Source organism: Canis lupus, chromosome 15 (genome assembly GCF_003254725.2).
Source record: "Canis lupus dingo isolate Sandy chromosome 15, ASM325472v2, whole genome shotgun sequence".
NCBI classification, from domain to species: Eukaryota; Metazoa; Chordata; class Mammalia; order Carnivora; family Canidae; genus Canis; species Canis lupus.
In genome coordinates, this window is record NC_064257.1 from 27230218 (window position 1) to 27250623 (window position 20406).

The window sequence follows — 20406 nt, forward strand, 5'->3', positions numbered from 1 at the left end:
GTAGAAGGGAAGCATTAGGGTGCTCAGATGACAAGTTCCTTAGCCAAAACACCTGGCAATTGTAATTTTAAAAGGCCATTGTAAAAATCAGTACAGTTGTTTAGAACCAAATATGGCAAGCTTTTGATGTGTTATAAATTGAAGCAGGCTCAGGTTAAAGATGACATTCAAAAATACTAGTTTACTATTGGGAGAATGTCGGTAGGTTAAATTTTTTTTTAAAATAAACAATTATAATTAATTCTGAAAGACAAAAACACTAGCATCTGTAATTTCAGAAACAAGGCTTCGGGGCATCTGGGTGGCTCAGTGGTTGAGTGTCTGCCTTTTACTCAGGTCATGATCCCGGGGTCCTGGAATGAGTCCCACATCAGGCCCCCCATGGGAAGGCTGCTTCTCCCTCTGCCTATGTCTCTGCCTCTCCCTATGTGTCTCTCATGAATAAATAAATAAAATCTTAAAAAAAAAAAGGAAAAGTCTATTCATTTCCACAAAATCTCTCCTACAGTGGGTATTCTTTATTTTTTACTTAGACATTGAATAGTCTCCTAGTGGCTTTTTCCAGCTTCAGTGTTGTTGGGTTTTTTTAATTGTTTGTGACTGTTTGGAATTTTATTTTAAAACAAAAGAAAACAAAACATCACAACAATGAATACTGTGACAGAGGCCCTCTTGGTTCTCTACAGTGATACTGAGCATACTCATAATGAGTTCCCATTGTTTAAATGATGGACTTTAAAAGAAGGGGGAGAAAGTTAGACACACTACCATTTCAGTTGCTTTAATGTTTCTTCACGAATGGTAAAAAATACTAAAGTATAGACAAGGAATAATCATAATGTTGTTGCCAATATTGTAAGTATGGAATTATAAATTTAAAACATTTTCTGGCTTAAAAAATAAATCTGGTAGTCCCTGCAGCTCTGCGGGATCTCTGCGCCTGGTTGGAGTGGGTCTCTGTGTTCCTGACAGCAGTGCTTGCCTTTATCCATTTTTCCTCCGTCCTCCATACCTGCCTCTTCTCTCTCCCATCTCTTCCATCAGAAGTCCAAGGGTCGCACCAGAGCCACCTCATCTTCCTCCTGCAAATTCACATTGGTCCATGGCTGGGGCCACCATGGAAGCCACTTCTTTCTGCACCAGGACCACCTCTGAACGTTGTACCCACTGTGGTCCCTGAGGCCTCCCCTTACTCCCCACAGGCCACCGGGGCCGCCTCTGCCATGTTAACTCCCCAGGGGTGGAAAGGGTGGTGGAAGGAAGTCTTCAGGCTTCAGAGCCTTAACATTAATGGCATTCTGTTCTCCAGGCAAAGTTCTGGTTTCCACACCCTGTACTGGAGCACTGTCAGTTTCCAGTCTAGCATGTTCCATGCTAGATGTTTCCTCCTTCGGATGAGTTCCCTCAGGAACTCTGGGGCCCTCCTGGGGGAAAGTTCTCTCTCTCCACCCCACAGCCTCCCATGTGACCCATTGGGGCTCCCAGGATCTCCTGGGCTCCCTGGACCTCTGCGGAGTAGTGGCAACATCCTTCTCCCCTCACGAGGAGGCATACCACCCAACATGCAATTCATCAGAAGCATCTTCCCAGCAAGAGAAATCTTACTTTTGGTCCCTTGGAAATCTCTCACATCAAACCACTCCATAGCAGCCTTGGCAGTTGGTGGGTCTTTGTAGGACACTGTTACATCAATCACCTTTGGGCTTTCCTGTTTCCTTACCCAAGTAGATATGGCTCATGGGTTGTCCAATTCTCTTGTTCCTCCTAATAACTCCACACAGTTTAAAGAAGTATGCCAGATTGTCTAGAGTCATATTGTCATTTAAGCCTTGCACTGTTGTCAGAATCTTTATCTGGATCCACAGTGGGGCCTAGATCAAGATCTGGTTCTTCCCGTATGGATCCACTTGGCTTATTGAAGCCACCCCGCTCTCCAGCACCCGTTCTACTCAGTCCTCCTTCCTGTCCACTGCTCATGCTTCCACAGTCAAATCTCCTTCTTCCCCTGCCTCCCATTATCAGGACCACTCATGCTCCAATTCTCTCCTGGTCTGGAAAATCCTCCAGACTCCTACCCATAAACACCCATGTTCTTGGGGTGGTCCTGTCAGAATGAATTCTGCTTCCTGTACCTGCTGCTCTATTGGCTATATAATTTTCCCAGCACCATTTATTGAAGAGACTGTCTTTCTTCCAATGGATAGTCTTTCCTCCTTTATCGAATATTAGTTGCCCATAAAGTTCAGGGTCCACTTCTGGATTCTCTATTCTGTTCCACTGATCTATGTGTCTGTTTTTGTGCCAGTACCACACTGTCTTGATGACCACAGCTTTGTAGTACAACCTGAAATCTGGCATTGTGATGCCCCCAGATATGGTTTTCTTTTTTAAAATTCCCCTGGCTATTCGGGGTCTTTTCTGATTCCACACAAATCTTAAAATAATTTGTTCTAACTCTCTGAAGAAAGTCCATGGTATTTTGATAGGGATTGCATTAAACGTGTATATTGCCCTGGGTAACATTGACATTTTCACAATATTAATTCTGCCAATCCATGAGCATGGAATATTTTTCCATCTCTTTGTGCCTTCCTCAATTTCTTTCAGAAGTGTTCTATAGTTTTGAGGGTATAGATCCTTTACATCTTTGGTGAGGTTTATTCCTAGGTATCTTATGCTTTTGGGTGCAATTGTAAATGGGATTGACTCCTTAATTTCTCTTTCTTCAGTCTCATTGTTAGTGTATAGAAATGCCACTGACTTCTGGGCATTGATTTTGTATCCTGCCACGCTACCGAATTGCTGTATGAGTTCTAGCAATCTTGGGGTGGAGACTTTTGGGTTTTCTATGTAGAGTATCATGTCATCGGCGAAGAGGGAGAGTTTGACTTCTTCTTTGCCAATTTGAATACCTTTAATGTCTTTTTGTTGTCTGATTGCTGAGGCTAGGACTTCCAGTACTATGTTGAACAGCAGTGGTGAGAGTGGACATCCCTGTCTTGTTCCTGATCTTAGGGGAAAGGCTCCCAGTGCTTCCCCATTGAGAATGATATTTGCTGTGGGCTTTTCATAGATGGCTTTTAAGATGTCGAGGAATGTTCCCTCTATCCCTACACTCTGAAGAGTTTTGATCAGGAATGGATGCTGTATTTTGTCAAATGCTTTCTCTGCATCCAATGAGAGGATCATATGGTTCTTGGTTTTTCTCTTGCTGATATGATGAATCACATTGATTGTTTTACGGGTGTTGAACCAGCCTTGTGTCCCAGGGATAAATCCTATTTGGTCATGGTGAATAATTTTCTTAATGTACTGTTGGATCCTATTGGCCAGTATCTTGTTGAGAATTTTTGCATCCATGTTCATCAGGGATATTGGTCTGTAATTCTCCTTTTTGGCGGGGTCTTTGTCTGGCTTTGGAATTAAGGTAAACTCAGAGCCTGGCTATAGGATCCAGTTTGGGGGGTATAACTAGTGGGTGGCTGCTGCCTGTAGCTGATTTGTTGACCATAGATATTCTACTTTCCATAGCTGCTTGGCTGCCCCATAGGTGTTCTGCTGAGAGCAACTGCTCTGATCATAACTAGTTGGCTATTTGGAGGATAATATGGTGGTGCCCTAACGCTGCATGGAGTAGCTCCCAGGTACCTGGGGATACTACGGTTGCTCTGTTCATATCCTAGGGTGGGCTAGTTGTACCCCTGTGCTACACCGAGGTTGACTAGTGTCAGCATGTTTGTTACCATCCTGTGGTCTTGCAAGTGCAGTCGCCACTGGCTGCTGCCCGTAGGCTGGATAAGCAGGCTGAGTGCCATATGCAGACTGAGCTACATAGGAGGCCAGGGTGGTAGTGACTGTAGCAGTGGTGGTATCATAAGCACCAGTACTGTACCCCTGGACAGACTAACTGTACACTTGGGTAGGGGCTGGGAAGGGGCAGATGGAGTAGTATAACCAGCAGGACGCTGTCCCTAAGAAGTTTCATAGACAAACTGCCCATAGGTGGCAGTGGTTTGAGCCTGGGTATAGCTGACATCAGTGGGCTGTCCATAGGTTCCATAAGTTTGCTGCCCATATGCCTGGGTTGTCTGTGCATATCCTAGAGTGGGCTGAGCTGTGCAAGCACTATAGCCCTGCTGGGCTCCAACTTGGCTGTAGAAACTGTAATCTGTGGACATCATTTTCTCTCCTCCCTTCTTGATCTCTCCTTTGCCAGCTTCAATCTTGACCCACCATAACAACTCCTTTGAAAATTTAGCGAAAAAAGACATGAACAGAAATTTCACAGAGGAAGACATAGACATGGCCAACAAGCACGTGAGAAAATGCTCCCCATCACTAGCCATCAGGGAAATACAAATCAAAACCAAAATGAGATACCACCTCACACCAGTGAGAATGGGGAAAATTAACAAAACAGGAAACAACAAATGTTGGAGAGGATGTGGAGAAAAGGGAACCCTCTTGCACTGTTGGTGGGAATGTGAACTGGTGCAGCCACTCTGGAAAACTGTGTGGAAGTTCCTCAAAGAATTAAAAATAGATCTGCCCTATGACCCAGCAATTGCACTGCTGGGGATTTACCCCAAAGATACTGATGCAGTGAAATGCCAGAACATCTGCATCCCAATGTTTCTAGCAGCAATGTCCACAATACCAAACTGTGGAAGGAGCCTCGGTGTCCATCAAAAAATGAATGGATAAAGAATATGTGGTCTATGTATACAATGGAATATTACTCAGCCATTAGAAATGATAAATACCAACCATTTGCTTCGACGTGGGTGGAACTGGAGGGTATTATGCTGAGTGAAGTAAGTCAATCGGAGAAGGACAATCATTATATGGTCTCAGTCATTTGGGGAATATAAAAAAGAGTGAAAGGGAATAAAGGGGAAAGGAGAGAAAATGAGTGGGAAATATCAGTGAGGGAGACAGAACATGAGAGACTCCTAACTCTGGAAAACAAACAAGGAGTAGTGGAAGGGGAGGTGGGCGGGGGGTGGGGGTGAGTGGGTGACGGGCACTGAGGGGGGTACTTGACGGGATGAGCACTGGGTGATATGCTATATATTGGCAAATTGAACTCCAATTAAAAATAATAATAATAGGGGATCCCTGGGTGGCTGGGTGGCACAGCGGTTTAGCGCCTGCCTTTGGCCCAGGGCGCGATCCTGGAGACCCGGGATCGAATCCCACGTCAGGCTCCCGGTGCATGGAGCCTGCTTCTCCCTCTGCCTGTGTCTCTGCCTCTCTCTCTCTGTGTGTGACTATCATAAATAAATAAAGATTAAAAAAATAATAATAATAAAAAGAAAAGAAAAAAATTTAGCCAATATAATCTTCCTAGAGCATAGTTCTGATTGCATCCCATCTCTACTCATTAATTTTTAGGTGAGTGACATTCTTGAAAATTGAGAAGTGATTTGAAAATTTTAATCAAGTTGAATTTTCTCAAAAGTAGTAAAAATGATAGAAATACACGAGAAAAATCCTGTGTTATTTTTTACGTTACATACATCTGAATAAAATATTAATATTTACAGATAAAAGTGAAACTTCAGATTGCATTAGTCTATAACCATGAATTTGTTACCTGCTTCTCCATTATAATTTTTTTTTTTTTTTACATTCAAGGGTCTGTCATGATCAAGGATTTTTCATATTTAGTTTTTCCTCAATCATACTAGCTTTGCTCTCGTTATGTTTTCATTATGGTGAAGCAAGTTGAGGCAACAACATATTCTTGTTTGCTTTGTGTCTGATGAGCCCCATTTTTCCTTTGTGGTGATGGCCTCTTAACAGTTATCATCAGAGATCTTCTTTGAAACAAAAGGATTTTTCTTTTTAGTTTTGATTTAACTTAAAAATTAAAAAAAATTATAACTTGGGATAACTCTACATTCATAAACTATATTACCAAGCAAGCATCTGAACAGTATGAATTCAGTGTCATTTGGGAAGGTCAGTTCCACTTAGGAAGTCACCCGTCATCTTGTTCAGAACTTATCTTGCTTCCTTCATTCACTGGGATACCAAAATGGGTTCCTATGCAGGACAAATGCTGAATACTCAAATGATGGGATCTCTTAGTTTTGAATTTCTCTTATTCATCTGAGTATACATTTTACAGAAAGGAATAAATACCATCTCACCACAGTATTGCAAAAAAAAGCATATCAATTAATCATCTATAAATGAAACGAGGTATACAGCATTAGAATTCTTACAGTCTACCTTGCATTCTACATACAATTATGCATTTCATTCTCTCCTGCTTGATTTGGAGCTCCTGTGGATAAAATACCTATTTCTCTTAGCATTGATAGAACATAATACATTGCCTTAGTCATTAGAGTAGGTACATAAAAAAATGTTTGTTGAGTCAAGTTGCATTCGATTAAATCTCATGAGATGATAGCTATTTTGAGGAGAGGGAAGATTTCTTTATTTGTATTGTTTTGTGATTATACTCCAAGCAATTTCTATTTAGAAATGTATACTCCAATCAGCATTAACCTTGACCACAAAACTTCCTCTACCAAAAATTTTACCACTCTAGTAGAAAATGGGGATTTTCATTGCTGGCAAGAAACATTCACATAAAAACCAAATGATGAGAAATATCCAGCACCTGCTGCCTTTAGGCAAACTCTAAATTAAAGCTTTCTATGTTTAGAAATACTACACATCTAGATAGCTGAAGTGTAAAATTATTTTGCTTGGCAAGATTTTCCTTCATCATCTTGTCGTATAGATAGCTGCATGAAGTGAGTCAGTCAATCACCATTCACTGGCTAGGTGACAAAATTTTTGTACCTTCCTATCAGAGAGTTCACTGAATTTATTGATTGGTCTTCCCAGTGTTTCCTTCTAACTATGATGCTATTAACTTATAATACAAAAAAGTAACATCATGACTCTCATATAAAATGAACATGAGCCAAAACTTTTATTTAACTCATTAGGTAATGAGGGAACTAATAAGATATTATAATCAATTCAGAGGAGATTTTGGCAGTCAGGCCTTCAGAAATGCTGAAATTAATTTGCAAAATTAATTAGATGCAAAACTGCCTAATTTTCCATACAGCAATAATAGGTAATATTTGGTGTTCTGTTTTCTAGAGGGCAGAAATAAATTTTATCTATCTTTCCTGGGCCATACTGATTTGGACTACTATCATTTAAATGTTATCTTCTGCTTTTACAGACATGTAAAATGGCCTAACCAACAGAAAGCCAGTTAAAGCTATACACTCTGGTAGACTCAGATAAAACCACTAAAAGCATATCCAGTAGTCTCTTTGTCAGTTTGGGAAATTTTTTTCTGAAACTGTATCTAATGTTGGAGTGTGATCTTGATGTTTAATCTTTTCCAGGATTCTTTTCTCAGTAGAAGAGCCTATCGCAGTCTAATAACACACTGTTATTCAACAATGTGATTGATTTTTTAAGGGTATTCACTCTTGATGGGCAATATACTGGTTCAGGATTTAGCTAGCTTAGGAGAGTTATTCAACTTGGGAGGGAACTCAAGAATTTCTTATTGTTTCTTTTCTGAGCTCAGTCCTTTCCAGGCAAAGCTGTACTTTCCTTTCTCTGCTTCTGTAAACACTAAGGAAAGATTTGTGATCTGTTTTAAACTATGAGCCCAATGCCCAGATTAAATCCAAAGCTATTTCCAGTTCCCAAGATCAAAACTCATTCTATTTCCTCCTTAACTTCATGCCCAGAAGTTCTTTTAATCCTATTATACTTGGGCCAGGACAAATTTCTTTACTGTCAAATAGAGCCAAGAGTGGGAGTAGAAGGGGAGTTTAAACAGATTTTCTGTGACAGTGTATGTCAGTGGATCACTTATTCTGTGATGAAAGCCAGAGTAGTTCTACTTGCTGGAGTGGTGTTGAGGGGTGGATACATGCACTTTGAGCCATATCTTAGCCAAATAGATATAATAACTCTTTTAAAAACAGCTCAGAAAATATCTTCCTCCTTCTAGTCAGAGGGAGCATTTGTACAGAGCTAGATTTCCAAGGAATCAGTTTGTAGGAGTATAGCTATGGGGATGAAGAACTAATTATTTTACAAACTAATCACATTCTATTGGTGACCTGAAGAATGACATTCCAGATTATTCACCAGGTATAACAATATGATTAATTGCTCCTTGAACCTACTTTCAAATATACTCAAATATACTCAAATCACTCTCTATTTATATAAATTAGATGTGCTTTCATGTGCTGTTACTAGCAGTGGTATCAAAGGTGAATTAAAGATAGGTAAGAATGAAGACCAGGAGCCCAATTAAATGGTTACTTTCAATAGTCTTAACTAGGATATAATGGTCGTCTGGACCTAGTGCAGTTGCTATAGCAAAGAAGAGATAGATCAAAAGTGTATTTAGCAGGATTTGATGAATTAGGTGTGAGGGAGAATGCAGCATGGAAGATGACTCAGAGGTGTCAGCATCTCTGTACACAGATTCTCTGTAAACAGAGGTTTCATTAACTGAGGTTTTGTACGTGAATAGTAGATATGGAAAAGAGGAATGATGTGAAACTTCACATTATTATGTTGAGTTTGAGATGCTATTAACTATTCTGGAAGTTAAATTCAAGGTCTAACCTGGACATACATATTTGATGCTATTGGGCTTATGGGTTTTGGTTAAAACCATGAGTGATGATATTGCCAATGAGAGTGTGTACATGGAAGAAAAACACTGATTGTTCAGGGACAGAAACCTGATGACAGAGCCAAAAAGGAGACTAACAAGTATGAGTTGAGACTCCACTGAGGAACTGAAGATAGGTTGTTGTCAATTGAGTCATTGGAAAAAAATACTTAGAACTGAGAGCCTCGCCTTGCCTGAAGGCAAAGAATCAGCTGAAATTGGGAAAAGTTAATGTATAGAGAAGATAAATTTAAAGACAAAGATTAGAAAAGACAAAAGATGATGGGTAGAGTAAGTTGGTTGACTTTTACAAGATGAGAACAACTCACATTCTGATCCTGGAAGAAAGTAAAAACATGTGCATATATAAATCATTTTATACAAAGGGGGAAGGTAGATGAGTTAGTTCATGCCTGATGACTTCCATTTTATTTTAAAAATGCTGGTAAGGTTGTTGAATATATGAGGGTGGATTTTGTGTAAAAGTCAAAGAGGAAGATAAGTATATGAAAGGCACTGAACAGAAAGGATAAAGTAACCAAGAAAAATAGAATGGCTGGGTGCTTTTGTAGTCCAGCTGAAATGAGATTCCATTAACTTATAGTGGCCCAAATCTAGGCAATTCTATGATTTTCTTGAGTAGTAGCAGACAGTGTATCAAGAGGCTGAGAATACTTGTTAGAGTGAGGCCCAGTGATTAACTAAGCATCTTAGGTGGGTCAGAAATGAAAGGTCAAGATGAGACTAATAGAGTATGGGAAAAAGGCTCAGAGATCTCTATGAAGTCAAAAAGTAGATCATAGAAGTGACAGTATGAGAGAAGCATGATATTAAAAGATAGAAATTTTAAGGCTTATGATTTCTGTTGCACTTTTTTTTTTTTTGGTGATAAAAAGGTCCGGTGATAAAAACCTTTGATATGAAGGAAGTAGAATTGAAAGCCGCAAGTTCCTCAAAAACTTAAAAATAGATCTACCAATAGTTCATTGGTATTGGTTGTTGCAACAGCACAACCTTGCAATTGTACTACTAGTTATTTACCCAAAAGATATAAAAATACTGATTCAAAGGATCACATGCACTCGGATCTTTAGCAGCATTATCAACAATAGCTAAATTATGAAAAGAGCCCAAATATCCATCAGTTGGTGAGTAAATAAAGAAAATGTGATGCACACCATACACACACACACACACACACACACACACACACGCACAATGGACTATCACTCAGCTGTCAAAAAGAATAAAATCTTGCCATTTGCAACAACCTGGTTAGAACTAGAGTGTCTTATGCTAAGCAAAACAAGTCAGAGAAAGATAGAGGACAAATGATTTCACTCATATATGGAATTTAAGAAATAAAACAGATGAATGTAGGGGAAAGGGAAACAAGAAAGGAAAGCAAACCATAAGAGACTCTTTACTATAGAAAACAAACTGAGGAGGGAGGTGGGTGGGGGATGGGCTAAGTGGGTGATGGGTATTGAGGAGGGCACTTGTGTTGAGTGCTGGGTATTATATGTAAGTGATGAATCACTAAATTCTATTCCTTAAGCCAACATTACATTATTTGTTAACTAACTAGAATTTAAATAAAATATTTGAAAGAAAAAAATAAAATGAATTTAAAAGAGAAAAAATAAAAGCAGTAAGAATCTATGAAATTAGTCCTTCTAGACTCTGAAAATCACCATGATTAATTATAGAACATGGGATAGAGAAAAATATTGATTCAGATTCCAAAAACTTTCATCAATATGAAGGGGTAACTATAAGCTTTTTAAATTATTGTAAAGAGCAAAAATAGAGAATAATATATTCAGAGGTTGGGAAATCCAAATAGAGAACATTACAATATTACATGAGAGTAGAGAATAAGAGTTTAAGAATCAATAATGGTAATGACCCTTCCAGACCTTATAACATGTAGAAAAACAAATATTTTCTTTTGGGGAAAGATTTAAGAATTTTCTTCTAGTAAGAGAGGTAGAAAGACTTTGGCTTTTTATTTTGTTTTATAAATATTTTTAAATATTAGACTAGTAATTCATTAGGCATATTTGAAAGGTGTGAGAAGAGGGGTGAAGGAAAGAACAGCTTTGTGAGAGAGTGGGATTGGATAAATAGTATGTAGAAGAGAGGTTTCCATAATGAATTATGATCAGATGTAAAGATCAAGGTTGTAAAGAGTATTGTAATGATCTGACCTAAAGTTTGGAATTCTAATGTTGCCTTGGACACAGGCTCTCCTGGTGTCTCAGCAAGGGAAGCTTAGATAGGGGCTTGGTGACTTATAATTCTTTTGGGGTAAGAGTTGAAGGAGTTTCTTTCTTCTAGTGTAGAGCACAGTGTTTGCCTTTATGAACAGCTTTTAGATGTTCCCCTTTTCTCCACTAACTGTTCTCATATAGCTCCCTATCTTATTCAAACTTCTCTCATTTGAGCAAGCTTTGGCTTTTTCAATGTCCTTGGTGTGGTACTTAGAAATAGTATACACAGTGTATCCTAACCTAAATAGAGAGGAAGGCTAAGATACTCCCAATGGATAAATGAGTATAAGCTCAGCAGAGTGCTGTGGTTAGCTCATTTAACATGATACTATTGGCCTAAATTGAAATAACTTCCTATAAAGCCCTACTTTTCTTTCTCAATATGTATTATATGTATGTATGTATGAAATATAGTTAGGTTTGATCAGTCAATATTAAATGGCATAAATCTACTGTACTGATAGTCCTTTCCAGTGTTGTGTTTTCAAACATGTTGATAAGTTGGAATCATGAATGTTAATTACAAATGTAATTTGTAGTTTTTAATATAACACAAAGAGCCTGCAACATGTTAGAAACCTCTTTTCAAATTGACATCCATTATGTGTAGTGATTTATTCACTTACATTTAACTGCACTGTCATCTTTTTCACATATACATATTGTCTAAAAGTATCCCATAGAAAATGTTGCAGATTGCTCCATTAGAGCTATGTAGTCTTTTTACTTGGGTCCAAAAATCCCATAAACCTGCACTTTCTGGAATTTTTATGGTACGATGAAAATACTTTGCTAAATCCATCCTCCGAATGTTATTGTTTTCCTATTTCCCCCAGTCCTTTCAACACCTCTCATAACTCTAATCTGGTCAGTTAGTTTTGTTGAGAAGAGTATTTTGACTAACGGTTTTAACACAAGGTTTCTAGAGTATCTTCAACTGGAATCTGTTGATGGTTTGGGATAATAAAAGCTGGTGTTGAATTTTAAATAGGCTGACAATAAGTATCTTTCTGTCTCTCAAGAATCAATCAAGTCATTTATTTAGCAAACTAATGACTCATTATGTCTTACATATATTAATGTCATTTTTTTGTTAACTTCTGGATATACCAGGCATAAGGTAGATATTGGAGATCCAAAGACAAACTACATTTAGTTCTTATCCTAAAGAAGCTCAGCACCTAATAACAGAAATAGGTATTTAAATAATAGTACTGAATGATAAGAGATGTAAATAAAACATGAGAATATAGAAGACCTGAAACATGTGCCAGCTGGAATTTAAATCTAAAGAAATTTAAAGTGTTCTCAAGTTAATACTACTTATTTAGCTTTGTCTGAAACCTTTTTTTTATTCTCTAGAAAGGTCTGTTTTGAAGCAAACACTTCAATGAAGCATTGCATCAGACCAGTCTTGGCCCACCAACATGAAACTGCCACCCACACCCATATTCATCAACCAGTTCTTTTATATTTTTGTTGTGGTTGTGTACTTGGGCTTAGTATAATACAGTCAGAACATTCTTGGGTATAACTCAGAATGCTGATTAGCAATCAAGTTCAGTCTCAATTTCACATGAACCTGAGGTCTGTTTCCCCACATAAATTGTTTAGCACAAAAGAAAATAAATGCATTGCTTTGTGGATGAGAAATCAGGCCTAGGCTTGTTGACACCTATCTGTGGCTCCTTTCCAAGGGCTTATTTTCAAAAGCCAGATCTCCATCCTTTTGTTGAGTTGAAAAATCAAAAACAAATAAAAAGCTATAGGAAACTTCCTTTGTGGAAGAAGAAGCCATGTGTGAAGAATTTTCATCCACCGTGCACTGCCAGTGTTACTAAGTGTAAATAGCAGGAGCACTGCCTCATGATTGAATTTGCCTACAAGTGATTAAGGTTATAAATTACATAAAGAAAATGAGCATGTTGCTAAAATAATTGCTCCAACACTAATTCCACCCTGTTACATCTTGCTTAAGAATCTTTTGCTATCTATGCAGTCCCATCATGGTTATTGCAAGTTTCAAGCCTGGCCTATTACGATATCTTTTTCACTAAAACTTACTCCTTTATTACCTTTCAGAATCAGGAGGCTAGATAATGAAAACTTAAATTACTCCCATTGGTAATTCTGTTGTTTACAAGGTAGTCAAAAGCTACAGAATTTTATTGGTATGTTTAAAAAGCCATATGAAAGAATTAAATTTATATGTTTTTATGCTAGCGGCTCTATTACAATGTTCTTTTTCAGTTTCTGTGGAAAGGCCTTTCATCAACAGAACTACAAAATTAGGAGACATTCTGCAGGGAAATAAATTCCTTTCATGTTTTAAGTACTAGAGTGATTTACAGCTCTCCACTGAGATGAAGGTACTCAAATAATCCCTCCCACCCATCTTTCTTTTCAAGTTTAAAGTGAACTAAGTGAATTTGCCTTTGGTGTTTTATTATGTCAATGAACTTTAAGAGCTTTTGAACAGCCACCAGGGACTAGGTCATCATTTTTTTTTTTTTTTTTTTTTTTTTTTAATGTTCCAATCCAATTGAAACTGCCTTTCTGATTCAGGCCAGGGCTGCCTAGCCTGGATGCCTTGGTACTTTAGGGCACCATGGACACTGTTCCCAAGAAACTTGCCCAACTGGCCTTTCCTTGAAGGTGAATTCTCCTGTGAATTCTCTTGCTCTCTTGCACAGGATTGCTACCAGAAAATGGGATTTGGCCCCTCCTTTGAGAGAAGCCTCCACTCTTTCAAATAAAATCTCTAAAGCTCCTGTTGTAAACATGACATTTTCATAGTAGCTCCATCCTTTGACACTGACATCTGCCCACTGCTCACCATCCACGTCCCGTTCAAATTAGAAACTGTCTCATTCTTCTTTCCTCAGGTATCAACAGATTTCTGGACAACCACTGCTATTTTAGTTGTACTGCAGCTAAATTATGTTTGATGACGAGACATTGAGCTTGCTCATGAAGTAAGACTTTCAAAGCTTGAGACTTAATTCACCAAACAAGTACAGGGCATAACTAAAATAAAAATAATAGTTCTTTCAATTCTGAGATATTATTAGCTGTCACAAACCAAGCAGGCTTGGGCCTGTGTCTCTCAGGAATGACAGACCTTGAAAATAAACACATGCTGCTTCATGAATCTTGTTGAATCTTGAGAAACATTTTTTTTCAGGGTTAATATTATTTAGAAAAAACTAGATATGCTCTCTTGAAAGATTTAGCTATTTATAGATATATTTTAACATAATATGGTAAAAGTTTCTTTTCATAATAAAGACTGTAATAAGTACCTCTGAAAAGGTAAAAGCCTTTCTAAATAATTATACTAAAATAGTTTTTTAAAGTAAAGTTTATTTCTTTAACACACAACTCAAATATTACCATTCTGATTTTTTTCCTGACATAATTCAATACAATTTTCCTTGCTCATCTATGCTATTGTTTTACCATTGATTATACTCAATCTTTGATACCAAGTCATTTAGTCCAATTACAGTCTAACGCAAATTAGGTTTGTATCCTGGGTATTTAAATAAGTGACTGAATTATATTTTATTATAAATAACCATATTTCACAATTGGGTAAATTGTTTTATATGCCCTTAGATAGTTTTATAATAACTAAATTATGGAAGCTTTAGAATGGCCCAACAAGTTTTTGAAGGTAATGTAACTATAAGTAGAGATAGAATGGTTTGTTAATCTGTTTTCAACATATATCTGATTGGGCTTGTCATATTTTCATGGATAAATGTATTCTCCTAAATCCAAATATGCACTAAACACACAAGTAGCTGAATTCCTAAATTACAGTTTTTAAGAACTGAGCTTAAATAGAAAAGTATTTCAATTAAGAAAAGGTGATGACATCTCCCTAAATGCGTATGCAGGTATACACCTTAGATTTCAAAGTTGTTCCCTACTGCTAAGGCTAGCAGACATGATGAAAATGGCCCCGACAAATGAAATTTCAGTGTTCCCCACCTGGCACTGATCCTCATATTTATTTTTTCTTCTGGTTTCAAAACACTGAAACTGCCAATAACATTTTAGTTTAGGCTGATGGTATAATGTCTTCTGAGATTTTACAGGTGTTTTATGGGAATTTTTATTCCAGAGCAGCCTATTAGAAAGCTGAATTGGGTTATAAGTTATTACTAGTTGGAAAACAGAGAATGTTTTCTTCGTACTTGTTTTCTTCCCTAGAGAACATATATGTGCTTATCAAAATATTATTACTCCTTGAAAACATTTATTCAGCTGAACAATGGCTCTTCTCATGCTATAACAGGCAGGATATCAGAATAAATGCTAATAGAGGTACACCACATTTAAGGAATGAAAATAGCAAACCTTAAAAACCTACTCATTTGAATTAGATATTTCTAACCCAATCAAGAAATATATATTCATAGAATTAAGTTAGAATTCTGGATACAAATATGTTTTTTTAACATTGGTCTTCTTTCTATGGAGTGTGGCATTATGAATTCTGTCCAAATACTTCCATCTTTACATAACATACTGTTGAAAGCAGTAATTTATGTGACTTGTAGACCTTTCTACGCAGGATAAATGAATATATGACAATTATTTATTTAATCTGACCCCTGAAAAATTCAATATGGGAAAATTCAGGTGAAACTGTTGACTCTACATTTTTTTTTAATTTTGTATCTGAGTTGGCCAAAATAACAGAACTACTGCTAAGTCATCATTTTTTAAATATGGAAACAGTAAGTTATATCTATTTTATCATTTATTTACTTTTTTAGTGAGTTATTATATACTTTAGATCTTTAGTAAATCCTCCACTTGGTCATAAGTCAGGAGCACAAGTTTCTTATGTATTCTTCTAAAATAATTTAATTAACATTTTAAAAACTATACAAATATGCTTGCAATGATTCTGTTTTGATTTTTATATGAGATCTGTCTATCTCAATATAGCTATTTTTATGTCTGCATAAAAGGTTTATATTATGTCCTGATATTGACACATTATAACTCATTTCACCAGTTTTCTGTTTAATACTGGCTATTGACTTTATTTCTAGTTTAAATTATAATGTTGCAGTGAAGACCTCTGAACATATGTTTTGATAATTTTGGTGAGTCTGTCCAAGGTCACATTTATAGATAGGAAATGCTGGAAAAAAGAGCACCTGCATTATACATTTTGATAGATATGGCCAAATTTCCTTCAAAACATTTCCATTCTTTTACATCCCCACCAACAAGATGTGGCAGTAATTATTTACCTACCCTCTCACCAATACTGGGTACTATGCAACTTTTCATATGTGTCTATCTGATGGGAAAAACATAGAATCTCATGTTTTATTTTATTTTAATTATTTTAAGATTTTATTTATTCATTCATGAGAGACCAGAGAGAGAGAGAGAGGCAGAGACACAGGCAGAGGGTGAAACAGGCTCCATACAGGGAGCCCGATGCGGGACTCGATCCTGGGACGCCAGAATCAAGCCCTGAGCTGAAGATGGGTGCTAAACCGCTGAGCCACCCAGGGATCCCCAGAATCTTGTGTTTTATTTGTATATCTTTATGTATGAATGAGGTTGAAAATCTATTTGTACAGCTATAGTTTTTTGTTTTTTGGAAGCTACTCTTTCTTTTCTTATTGTAATTGATGTACATATCATTTTCGTGTGGCTTTGTGTATATATACTTATTTACCTTGAGAAAATGAGCTATGAGCTATTTTTGTTGCTCTATGATGTCAATACAAATTGACATTTTCTCCTTTTTTTAAACTCTCTGTATCTTTTCTATAGAGAAATTTTAAGTTTTTATGTACAAAAAATTTTAAAACTTATATCTGGTTTAGTTTGGTTGGAAAACCTATGACTTACTCTAAAGTTATATTAATTCAACAAAGTATTCTGTCATTTTAATTTATCATTGGTAACAATTATTAATATTGATAAGTATATTTAATATTTCAATATGAGTAGTGAGGTAAGGAACCACTTCAACCACATTTTAAATGCTGACCACATGTGGCCATTTCTCTTGTCTTCCTCTCTTTCCCACTTTCAAATGCTTCCCCTTTTTTTGCAGTATAATTAATTTTTCTTATTGCTGCATTCCACTTGCATCTACACCTTTCAAGGTGATCACCAACAGAGGCTCTATTACAAAGCAACCCAAGCCAAAAAGTCATCGCAGCTCATTTAGTAGTCGCTCTCTAAACAGTTTGTGGTAGTCAGAGTTTAGTTTGCCATGTAACATCATGACCAATTTATAATGAAAGTAAACAGATTCTCAGATCATATCGGCCACATTTAGCCATTTAGTAAACAATCATTCATTATTATGCAGGCATAAAACTCTTTCTTTCACACTGTTTGGCAAGATTCATGATATACTATTGTCTTTTCAGGGGCTGTTTCCATGACATGTTCACTTGACATCATTCCAAAAAACTCACTCGGAATTAAGCCAGAAGCAGAAATCTCTTAACCTAGTCGTCACCAGGCAACAAGGAGTCATTCTAATAATGGCAGGACATAAAACCATTTGGGAAATGAAATCTTGGGCTCCATTCCTAGACAAAGGCTACAGACCTGGCTGGAGTCTTAAACACTGTTCATGTGAAGGAAGTGTCTCTAAAGAAATTAGCAAATTTACAGATCTTGAATACCTTTTATTTCACTGGCAGAGACCCATTTCTAACATTCATTATACTAATTCAACAAACTATTAATATCACTTATTATGCTAACTATCAAAGCATCTGGTTTCCATTAGGGTAATAATTTAATATGGATTAAGACCTTTCTAGTAAAATGCTAACTCATCACCCCTGGGTACAGGTTCTTGATTAGAATACTACCTCAAGTTGTAATTTTAACCAACTAACTCACATATGGCCACTTTTTAATGCTGAAGTACTTAAATGCCAATGTTTGTCACACTTATCCAATTAATATAATCTATTTAGAAGGCAATTGGGAATAAGTACTAAGTTTTTTCTTTTACATATTTTATATATGAAATTAGCTTGGGTCTTTATGTTGAAATTGAGAAATGCATAAATAAGTCTAAGTTCAGTGAGGAGTGAATGTTACCTATATTGTGTCGTATGAAATGTGGCATTGTGTGAAAAAAAAAATTCTAGGAAATTATTGAAGCCAGGAAAGCAGATTCTTCACAATTCAGGGCAGAAGAATTTTTATGTTATTTGTTAGGCTGTGAAAGAAGTAGTAGTTCATGAAATAATTAGTTGAAGTGGTGATATATTCAGTGTGATTAGGAGAGTTTTATTTTATTTAACAGTTCCCAGGACTGCCTAATAGAAGAAAAATATAATTACAGAGTAGGGGCTAGGGAGCAGTTCTCAAGCCCTATTTGGAGAATTTTCTTAAAAGACTCATTTATCATAGAATAGAGGTGATCCAAGGAATAAATTAGTTTTGTTCCATTACATTCACTTTGAGGAAATGGGAATATATTGAGGCCTATTGATATCAGTAGACTGAGCATAAGGTTGCAAAAATTTTAAAGATGACCTATGTCAGATCCTCCATATAACAGGAAAATTATAAGTCCCCGAACAAGAATATGATCATCCAACCAGAGTTTAATAGAAGCGGTGGGTGGAAATCAAATCTACCTACTTTTTGTCTAGTGAAAATTCTATAGTAAAAAAAACTAATTATTGGCATTTTTCTGGCACCAATGATGAAGGTGTCTAACCAGGCTAAGATAAAAAAGTCAAGTCTTACTGAAGGAAGGACTATGAGGAGAAAAATAATGAAATCCCAGCTCAGAGAATAAAGAGATGGAAGAATTAAGCAGCCAGTGGAATGTTAAGTCTAAGAATCAGAGAGAAGTCAGACACCTGAGTCCAGCTGCTCTAAGCAGAATGAGATATAGAAATGATCTATAAATGATCTTTCTACAGAATAAAGGGAAAAGTCCAACAGGGAAATGGTGATCAGATTTTTAGGTGTTAAAACCACATTAAGGGCGGCCCGGGTGGCTCAGCAGTTTAGCGCCGCCTTCCGCCCAGGGTGTGATCCTGGAGATCTGGGATCGAGCCCCATGTTGGGCTCCCGGCATGAAGCCTGCTTCTCCCTCTGCCTATGTTGTCTCTGCCTCTCTCTCTGTGTCTCTCCTGAATAAATAAATAAAATATTAAAAAGAAAGAAAAAAAAGAAAAGAAAAGAAAAGAAAAGAAAACCACATTAAGCAGAAGGGCCACAGAAATACTAATTGTATGTTAGAAAATAAATAAGGATCATAATTATTATGATGTAACCATGTTCAGATTAACAAGATGGTTCCTTATAAATAGAAACCAATCAATTTATAAGAAACCGTATGTTTAATATCTAACAACTATAATGATTTCATTTGATAGGGTTATAGCAACTACCTTAATTTGTTCTGACAGAGTATGTTATTATAGCAATTTTAGAGTTACATAATTTACTGTTACCATAACAATATACTTGGCTCTACAAGCATATTCTTGAAGTTCATAAACCATTTAGCTAGTACTTTAAATTTTTATTTTTAAATTGTGAAAAAAATGTTTTTATGAAGATAACCAATTCTAGCCCTAATGAAGTACAATGCTTTCAAAGTTGTGGATAGACAACAACATAATCACTGATGCTTAAAAAACAGAAGTATTTACTTTAGGACAAACAATAAAATGATCATGGATAACTAAAACACAAGGCATTTAGTTTAGAAAATTATTTCCCCCCCCAATTGTTTTATTTCAATAATTATAGTAAATTGAAAAAAATAAAATACTTCTATTTTAGGATTTCAGTGCTTTAAGGTTTAACAAATAAAATCTAATAAAAGTTCCAGTAGGTCTAATACTGCTTTATTGGCTTTGCTTCTGTTGTATTTTTAGAAAAAAAGGGTTGTGAGAGTAAGCAGGCATCTCTAATCCTTAAGAATAAGAACTCTTTTTACTGTATTAAAACAGTGAACTAATCATGTGTCTAAAGAAAAGAAAGTCATCCAAACCAAACAAACATCTTAGATCTGGCAAGAATTCTTTACCTCAGGCAACTAAAATAATGATCTACCTTAATTTAAGAATGTTTCTAAATCTCAAAGTAGAATGCTACAATCTAGTTAAGTAACATTTGTCACTCTAAATTATATGGCTGTTTTATTACAAATGTGATTCCCATGAGGTAGAAAATAGATAAACCATCAAAAACATAAAATGAGAGATGCCTAAGCCACAATAACAGTGAAAATGTATGTGCACCCATGAGGCAAATGGTATCTTACTGACATATGTACACATTCTGTGTTACCTCTAAATTAAAAAAAAAAATGAGACTGGTAATGAGCAGAGATAATTTTTTTGTTAGCCTCGGAGTCTTGAGGAAGAAGGGGGCGCTGAGATGTGTGCAAAGAATAGCTCGGAGAGGGTGGGGAATGAAGAG

The 20406-nt window shown here is 36.5% G+C and overlaps 1 pseudogene; it reads right to left on the bottom strand.

Moving 5' to 3' along the window:
* Window positions 1-875: 875 nt before the first annotated feature.
* Window positions 876-4181, bottom strand: LOC112654423 (RNA-binding protein EWS-like; annotated as a pseudogene).
* Between the last annotated feature and the right edge of the window lie 16225 nt (window positions 4182-20406).